This window comes from Athene cunicularia, assembly GCF_003259725.1.
Source record: "Athene cunicularia isolate RWA chromosome 1 unlocalized genomic scaffold, athCun1 chr1_part1, whole genome shotgun sequence".
NCBI lineage: Eukaryota > Metazoa > Chordata > Aves > Strigiformes > Strigidae > Athene > Athene cunicularia.
This window is the reverse complement of record NW_020799091.1, coordinates 91,503,161-91,513,261: the sequence shown is the minus strand read 5'-3', so window position 1 is coordinate 91,513,261 and position 10,101 is coordinate 91,503,161.

Sequence of the window (10,101 nt, the reverse complement as noted above, 5' to 3'; positions counted from 1 at the left end):
CAACAGGTATCAGGGATGGGAGAAAAACAACTTTTGGTCTAATTAGATGACGTGCATAACGTTACTAAGAAGCAGTGGTTTTGCTGCAGCAAGAAGCTCCATCTCAAGTCAAGAAGTAGTGGGGGTGAACTGCAATGAACTCAGTGCATATTCCCTCTTATGCTCTTAGCACCAAGCATGGGGTACAGTTAGCCAAGCTCACACACCTGGAGTGCATGTCACCGCAGTGCAATGGTTACAAATGTTGTCACTCAAATGACCTTTCTGGAGGAAGAAGGAGGAGGAGGAGGAGGAGGAGGTGGTTGTAACTTGACAACCCCAGCTCAAATGACCTACTGTTTGGGCTATTAACATTACTCTATTCCCTCCCTTACAGGAGATTTCAAGACAACATGACAGATGTGAATTTATGAGAACGTAGAATAGTCTAAACAAAGAAGCAGTCTTCAGCTTTAACTAGGACAGTACTAATGTCCTGCTGTGGGGTCATCAGGGTCCTGAGTGCACTAATAGCCCTACACTGCCCTAAGGAGCCCAACCTGGGACCCCCACCCTGGTACCCACTGGCCCAGGAGCAGCATGCCTGGTGAGGGCACCACCTGCCTTGGGGCTACCCGGGGCTCCCAGCTCACCCCACCATGTGCAGCACTCTGGTCCTGCTGCTCCCTGAAATTTATCTGAAAGAGTAAAACCAAAACCACCTCAAAAGCAGAGACTCTATTTATGAATGCTGTCATACTTGCAAAACAAAATTAAAATTAGTGCTATTGCAGGATGACAGACATGGAATAATAAGCCAAAACCAAATCTTAAAAGCCTACAGTACCTGAATCAAGATCTCAGTGTACAATGTTATAGGCAGAGAGGCTGTACAAAATCTTTAGATATTTAAACACTTGTGTGTGTTCCTGTGTGAAGGCAAATGATGGATTACTTTTCTTGTGGAGGATTCATTAGTATTCTGTCATTGGTGAGTCAGTATTTTTAGCTTAGCGAGCTCAAGATGTATTGTGGTTTAGCCTCAGAAGTTACCAACTCTTGGTAACAAAAGAACAAAATGGAGTGCATTAGGAACTGTAGAGTGATTTTCCGAGATCTTTTATGAACCATCCTCCCTTGCTTGCTGGTTAGCAGTAAGTGCCTATTAACTCTGTTTCAGGAAGGTGGTGATTAAACTGGGTCAAATGGAAGTGATTAGGTTAGATTATCCCTCTCATGGAAAAATTCACTGGAAGATCTAAGAGGGAGGAAATTACCACACAGGTCCCAGCAAGTTCTGCTGGAAGGTATGTGAATTTGCTTTCCTCCTTGCCAAAGAGCTTTGGCCCACCCAGGATCCGTCTAGATGCCTGAGACTAACTTTGAATTGAATTGTTTTCGTCTTGGAAGGTCCTCAGGACTGGTAGGGAAAACAGTTGCCCCAGCATCACTCCCACTTTTGTGGCTCACCTAGGTCTACCTGTACTGTATTTTGGAAGCCTCCCTAAAGACACCAAAGCTACCTTTGATCTGAGGAAAGCAAAAAAAAAAAACCCAAAGGAGTGCTAGCCCTCAGGCAATGTTAACTAGATATCATTCTTACAGAAAACAGGATAGATAGTAAACTAATCCCTGTCTTTGATATAAAGGGGGAGACATGCCAGCTAAAGGACTTACTTTCTGGAACATCTTAACAGACACAAAAGTTCCAATTAACAAAACAAACAGGTAAAAGGCTGACTCTACAATCTGGAGAGGAACCAAAGGGCCAGAGAGCATGAGCAGGAAGCAAAGTTGAAAAATTCATGAAGAGGAAGGAGACATCTAGACTTTGCTTAACAGCAGGACACTGCAAAGAGGACCACATACTTCTCCCCTTGAATAATTCTAACAATCACACCTATTCCCCGAACTAATTGTAATAACCCAGCCCTTCCAAATGAATATGTGTGTTTTGTTGTAATAAATATCTGGCTACTTGCCAGAGATGGTGTGCAAGCTTTGTGGAGAAATCCCCTTGCACCCGGGCCGGAATAAACATGCCTGCTTTATAACTCTTTCTGAGTTGTAGAGTTTGTTTCCGTGCCTCACCTTTCCTCAGGGTCCTTTAATCAAAAAAACTCTCTTTTCATTTCTGGTGCTAAAAATCACTACAGAAATGTTCAGGTGGACAAGGAAAAGTAATACCATGCCTGCTGGGAGAGAAAACTGTGGAAGGCCAGTGAGAGGGCCCAAAGTGGAGAAAACAAATCTTGTCCTTGAGTCTGGGTTGAGTTGCTGTGGGTGCACATGAGCACATCTGCAGCACCTGTAATGTTTTGGGTTTGCCCAACGTAGAGAGCAACCTCTCTCCCATAGGCCATGAGATAAGTCTGTGTGTAGCTCGTGCAGCAAGGCCACATTCAGCAGCATGACCCTCAAGTTTGCTGTGTGCTAGCAACAGGTTCCTGGGAGCCCAGGCCAAATGGGTGGCTCTGGAGCCCCAGATATTGTCCTTGAAATCAGTCCCATACAAGCATCTCACCTACAGAGGCAACCTATGCATGATTTGTGCAACAATCCTGAGCTCTGGAAGTAGAACTCGGAGTAGACACATACCCTGGCAAGTCTCTCTCTCAGCACGGCCCCAATTTAAGGCCACCCCCCATTATGTGATCCTGCCACAGAGAAGCAAATATTTTGGGACTGTCATGATTAATAAGAAATAAGTAGTATTTTATTGAGAGGACTGGTACAGTTTCCTGTTGGCCAGCAGCCGAGGGGTTGATTCCTCCTGGTGACATCTCTGACTACTCTCTCCATGCTTGGCTCCACTACTCTATTTTGTTGAGATTTTCAGTAGACACCACGTCACTGATCCCTCTGTCATAACCCTTCACCTCTTATGCTGTCAGACAACTGCCCTGGGGAAATGGGGCCGAGATGGGTATATGTGTATGAGCATGTGTATGTGCGTGCGCCTGTGCACACAGCTGTGTTTATTTTATGTTGCATATAGAAGAAAAGAGGATTATTTATGTTCTAATCATGATGTGCTCCCCAAGCAAAATATTTCTGCTCTGATTTATTGCTCTCTTTAGGCCTGCCCTCAGGCATTGTTCTTATATTTGGAGCCAGTCACATTTTTTCCATTTGGAAATGGAAATCTTAAGTGTAATGGCATATTTAATGAAAAAAACCAACAGTTACTTGGAGAGAGGTGGAGTTTCACTTCTCTGTTTTCCCATTTTATGCTTGTTTTCTTTCGTCCATGTTTCCTTTTTCTCCTATTTTATCTCGGACAAAGAAAGGAAAAACAGTATCTGAAGAAAAGGCAGGAGCAATATTTTTTTTTCTCATGTTTGGTTAAGAAATTATCAAAGTTCAGAAGGTTTTATCCAGAAAAAGTCCACGTGAAAAGTACCTGTCATTTTCTGATTAGTACTGTTGTACTATTGATCAGAAGTACCCAGCCAACAAACCTGTTTAAATTAAAAAGGCTTGTGCACTATACAGAGCTAGCATTTCTTGGCAACTGCAAAATAAATGTCTTTTGGTTTTTTGTTTGTTTTTACTACCTAGTGCATTACAAAGGTTATGCAAGTGGCTTTAGAGCTTGGCTTTCTTTTCATCTCACAAATATAAAAAAAGAGAGGTTCGCCCTACCCCCAGCCTTCTTTTGCTAGAGGACTTCTCAGAGGACCAATGAAAACAAATTAGGTTTGTAGGTTGCACTTAGAAGATACGGGAGAATGCAGATCTTTAACAAATTGAGCTTTTTTCCCATGTGTTTCTCAGGAGTTTTGATTCAAACAATCTCAGAAGACTTTTTACAGTCTGAATAAAAATTATTTTTAAATCCTTTTAAAAATCTTTCCTCCTTACTCCATTTTTAATTCTCTTCGGTAGCTCAGGATGCCTTTCTGTTTTGAGGCATGAAATTCCTTCAGCTCTATTGCCTACATAGCAAAAAGAGCAAGAACAAAGCAAGAGATTATGGGGAAAAAAAACCCCAAACACAACAAGAAAATAATGACATTTTTCTTTTCAAAACCCCCTCATCCATCATTATGCCATAAGAAAATAAAAAATACCAAAACATACAGGGTTTTTTCCTCTCTTATGGGTCACATCTATCAAGCAAGAGAATATACTTGTGCTATTGTATTTGGTTCCTAAGCTGGATGCACAAACTACCCTGGCTGTAGCCTCCAGTGTCGTTGTCACCAAATAAATGCTTCCTTTAAAGTGTTGGTAGGATGTCCCTTAGGAAATGCAAAGAGAAAAACAATTGGGGGGGGGTAGAAAAAGCAACTAATAATTAAATCTGGAAGTACAGCTGGGTGCTCTTAAATTAGAAATCTTTAGATTTCCCACACACCCCGGTAAGAGTGAAAGTTTGCTGAAGAGCTTTTTGAGCTGTGCGTTACTGCAGATATGCTTCACCTCCTCCAGCTTTTCTATCTGCTTCTTGCAAAGCTCCTCTATGGCTGTAAGCCTCCCCCTGTTAACTCCCCAGCATCTCTCTAGGCAGTGTCTCACTACTCTTCCATCTTTCCTTCCAGTTCTCATAGATCCTCGTTATGGTTTCAACCCAGTATCTCAGCTGCTCAAGAGGAAAGAAAATCAGCTCAGTGGTTTCTCCCCTTCTCCATCAGCTGCCCCTATTATTTATCTCATTAAGAAAAAAAGCTGATCCACATGTATAATTAACTGCATTTTTTCTCAGATATTTTCTTGCATCACTCTTCTCTGCAGGTAATTTTACTGTTGTTTTACAATACAGGTAGAAGCTAATTTTCACATAGTGTTGCTTGGCCCTGAATCTGGTGGGTTGTCAATTTTTCCCTGTTTGCAGCTGAAAATAATTTTTCAGAAAACGTGGTCATACTCCAGTCTGAGAGGACTAGCACAGTACTCGAGCACTCCCTTGCAAGGACTGGCCCACAAAGGTTGTGTTCTGCAAAGACATCTTAATGCACGTGTAACACCTGTATCTTAAGCACACATAATTTACATGCATCTAAGAAACCAGATTATCTCACCAGATAGGTGGGCAGATTTTCCAGGATCAGTGATTAGTTGAATGTATCGTTAGAGATAATGAAGGAAGAGTAGTTCCTCTCTTACTTGGCAATACACAAAGCAAATTTCTTGCAAAATGGGAATCTCCAGAGTACCTGCAATAGTTATTGTGCAGGCTTCGAGGTTGCTGCACACAGAGACTTATTGTTACCATGTTTAGTGGGAGGAAAAGAATAACCATCAATTACTATTCCCCGATACCTTCTCCGCGAAGGCTAAAATTAATCTTGATTTGAAACTTAAAATAGAGCAGAACTGTTGTGCTCGTTCCAGAACAGGAAAGGTTCTCAGAAATCAGGTGTTTTGGAGTAAAGGCCTCTAGAGGTCACCAGAACCTAATTAATAAGCATTGCTAAAGCCATCTGTGAAGTGTAAATGGTTTTGTTCTGATTGGGGCTTTCCACCTCTGCAGCTCTGGGTCTCCCCTCTTGCAAGGAATCCAGACTGTCCTTAGATGACACATAGCAGAAAATGCTTACAAATCCATACCCTCCTGGAGAGGCTTGGCTATACAGAAGTCAGCTCCCTTTTGGGTAAGAAAGCAGAGTTGCCCAGTTGGCATCTTTTCCTCTCTGCATGGTTCCAATCTTACCTGCAAGCTTCTGTAATAAAACCCGCCTTAGCACAACTGGAGTCTCTTGTGCCCCATGGGCAATGGCTTTGACACACCTATGTCATATTACCAAAGTGAGAGGGATGCCAGTTTTTTCTCTTGTGCTGATGCATGAAAGCAGTAACTCAAACGGGAGCACAGGCTGAGTGTGCAGATTAGGTAATCGGCAAGGAGTTTTCTGTGTACATTTTTGGCTTGCAAATTATGATCTGCAGACAAAGGAAACCCTGTAAAGAGCTTCCTTCCAGGTCACCCAGTGCTATATCTACAGGGAAGGTTTAGAGAAGAGCTACAATTCAATTACGACTAAGTGTTTGTCATGAAGCCAGAGACCTCATGTGCTTCATGCAAGAGCAGAAGGGAAAGCTCAAGTCATTCTCCTGGAGCTCTCTCCAGGGTTTAGGAATGAGACAGGCTGGGGAGGGGGGAGCTGTGTACAGTTAAGAGATTATTTATTTTAAGACAGCAAACAGAAGCTGGTCCTTTCAGGAGAAATTCCTCTGAAGAAAGCAAAGGTGTTTATTCTGGGAGCAGTCACTGGAATGGAGGCCTGTGGTATCTCAGCAGAGAGATTTTAGTTTCCTCTGAAAAGCCAGAAGAGTTGAATGCAGGCGAGTGGCCTGTGCCTCACCAGTATGCTGAGGGTGGTATGGGGGGGGGCTGCTGTGAGGGGATCCTCACAAAGGACTCCTTTGCTTTTAGATACAGGACACTGCAGGCCCAGGACGTTTCCTCAGAGTCCCGGGAGTTTATCTGGATGCACAGCAGGAGGTGAGGCATTGCTGCTTCAACAGCGTGTGCAGTAGCTCCTTCTCCTGTGCAGTAGCTCCTTCTTGTGGCCCTTCCTTTGCCTCAGTGGCAGCAGGTGACTTGCACCCCTTGTGCCCTGCTCTGGGAGCAGCAGCCGGTGGTATAGGTTCGCCCTGAGTGTGTTTGCGGGGGATTAGCAGGTATGTTACTTTTGCAAACTGGAACTATGATGCTGCAGCCTGGCTGGAGCACACATGTCAGTTCCTAATCCCATGCAAAGCCCCAGAGAGGTCAGCAAGACCATAAACAGAGGTATGTGTCCACTGAAGGAGGTCAGGATTATTTTCATTGTAGCATACCACTCCTAGGGAGAAGACACTTATATGAGTTAAAACTCATATACACATAGTATACATAACCATCCTTTACTTCCTTGCCTTTCAAAAGATGCACAGGTAGAGTTAGGGCTTCCCTTCTTCCCAGTTCCCTTCTCAAGAAAGGGTCCTAGAGAAACCTTGCTGTTTCTTCCCCCTCTCCAAACAGCAGTCTCAGAATTTCTCAGTGGCTGCCATCTATCACAAGCAGAACACCACTCCTTTTGCTATTTACAGTGCAATTAATCTTTAGTGAATTAGCCTGTGACTGTCATGAAAGGATTAATTAAGGCAACACACCTTTGACTTGTTCCCACTGTGCATGGAGTGTGCTGCATTTGCAGCGGCATACCCATGACTGCACCAAAACCCTTCCCAGAATCTTGGGGGCAGTTTTTATCCTTTCTGCATTATCCCAACAAATTTGCCAGCTGCAGGGAGATGTGTGAGGAAGGGCTCTGACAGACACAGTCCGATGGAAGCAGCTGCAGTGGTACAAGACCTGGCCTTCCCCAGCAGTGTGGGTGCTTCCCCGCTGCTGAACATTACTGACCTGGTAGCAAAGATGTGGGGCCATGCCTCAGCCACCTCAGACGAGTGTTGTAGTTTAAGCAGCCAAAGCACGAAGTTGCTGCCAAAATATCAGGCTGTGATGTGCAGCAGCTGTGCTTTGGAGACAAAGCCTATTTTGCTTAGCACCGTCAGACTTCCATCCACATTTCTGTGCGTGTGTCTAGGAGGCATAATACACATATGCCAAGGCCACGGCTGCCCAGGAGCCTAGACCTCTGGCCCTTGTGCAGCAGAGTTGATCTGTGCAGATGTGCGGGACGTGCTCAGGTTATCCTGACATCCCTGTGCTTGCTGCCAGGCTACGGAGAACCCTCAGACAGATGAGCCAGTTCCCCAGCTCCAGCACAGCCTGAGTTCCAGTGGGAAAAGAACTCTTGGCTGGAGAAATCCAGCACACTGGCCTTGCCTCTGCTTGTCTTCCCACATGGCTGTAACTCCTGGCAGAGAGGCAGGGTGGCCAGTAAAGGCTGGTCTTAAGCCAAAGCAGCTGCAGTCACCAGAGATGATGTCCTGAAGGCCAGAATCTCGGGACTCGAAGCTGCACCAGAGAGCAGCGGCTGCACAGCAGTGCTGTCAGTAGGCAAGGCCAGGCAATACCTGTATGGATGGGTGATGCTTTTTTTGTACTATCAGTATCCCCGTGTCTCACACCATGTTATCCAGGGCTTGTCCTGCTGTACCTCTGCCACTTCCACCTCCTCCTCACACAGTGAAAACCCCCACAGATGGGTTCTGGGGAGATGTCAGCCCAGGGAACAGGGGCTTTGTGAGTAGGGAAACAGCCTCATTTCAAACCATGGCATCACCTCCACCTCCTAATAGTTTAACAGACTAGTGATTGTTGATAATGCCCAACACTCATATTTCTTCAGCATCAAGATTCAAAGGCATAGTGACACTGTTCTGACAAACTCTGGACAATATCTTTTTAATTGTGATCAGGTATAAACTACTTCCTTATGTTTCTTTCGATCCATGAAATTTTGAAGGCACAGCTAATCAAAATACTTAACCTTATTGTGAGTTTAGTCTGTGCTTGGCTGGGTCAGGTAATACAATGCTGTGATTCCTTGATGATGAAAGTGTTTAGGTAACTTTGTCTCTTATAGCAGGAGAAATCAATTCTAAAGTTACATCACCATTGATGCAGTTCTGTCATCTATTTGCATGTCTTCTCTGGTTCCCAAACTCTGTCAAGGCTAGAAAACTTGGGAGGCTTTCAGGGTTTTGCATCCATGTGGGCACCCTAAAGAAATCATGAGTACGTATAGAGTCCTAGATGCATACCATTCCCAATCTCCTCCTGGTTTTCTCTGACAGAAAAAGACTGAAGAGCCAGCTTGGATGATACTGGCACTGGAACCCTGGGCATGCAGCATGCTCTGATCCAGAGTTGATAGGATAGGATAATAAAATGAATGAGTGCACTAAAACATTATACAACTACTTACCTTCTTATATAATTGATTACTAAGTCCTTACTAAGAACATGAAAGAGGAGCAACCAGTGTAATTTGCTGGTTATATGGGCATGATTTGGAAATTCAGATAGTTCTTAAGGCTCCGATTCTTGTCAGATTTAGTAGCAAAAATTAACAATGCTCCTGCCTTTAAAACTGAAGCCAACAGGAACCATAAATCAAAGTCTCTGAATACTCACAGTCAGTGTGTCAGTGTAAACAGAAGTAAGTGGCATTTATCATAATATGTCGAGCTGTAATATGTCAAAGGGGCTCAGGCTGAGAAGCCGACACAGCAGCTGTTTGTTGGAGGGACAGCAGGGGGGCAGAGTGGACAGCTGGCTGTGCTAACCTCTTTATCTGTGATGGCTGAATCTGACAAGGATAGTGCCTCAGAGCCCTTACTTAGTATTAGGACTTTGTCTGTAATGAGGGGTATGACTCCCATTTGTTCTAGAAAGACTGATGTGAGAAAGCTTATCTGTCAAGAAACGCTGGACGCTTAGGTTCTGTTCAGTTCAAGGCAGGAGAACAATTGCATATATGGGTCTACACTGATGAACTTCTCTTAATTTCCAATGAGTCATCTGAAGTCAAATAGTCCATCTCTAGTGAATTGTGTCGTCAGCAGTGACCTCTTCGGGAAGAAGGGCCTCTGATGCTGGAAGCCTGTGGACTGTTAAAGAAATTAAGGGATTTCTTATTTCCCCTTTCAGGGTGTAGCACAAATTGATTAGGAATACCAAGATGATTACCTCTGCTTTGCGGTGTCTCTCAATTATGCCCTAATTAATACTAAGAAAAATCTGTCAGAGGCAGCTTAAAGCAGGCTGCAGGGTTTTTATCTTCAGTCACTTCCTAGCCTGAAATCTGCAGCTGTTAAACCACACGAAACAGAAATCTTAAAAAAAATTACCATCAGTCCAGGGAACCTCTCCCTGCAAACAGCATCTTCGGTCCGGCTAATTAAGAAAGGTTTGGGCATGATGTTTTATTTTAGGAACGGCTCTTGGCTCGGCGAACTTGGCCGTTGATGAGAGGTCTGCGCGCACAGGCTGTCAGCCCTCCCCATTTGTAAGCAGTAACTGCCTCACGAAAACCCCAAAGAAGTAGAGCAGCAACCTCGGACGCCCTTGACCGGAGAGAGGCGGCAGTTCCTGCCCAGCCCCTCACAGCTGCCTCAAACACGGTCGCCAGCTACCGGGCAGCTGCCCTGACCGGCCAGCCCGCGCCCGGGAGAGTTCCAACCCCCGGCCGCCGCGGGGCCTCTCTGCCGCCGCCCGGCGCC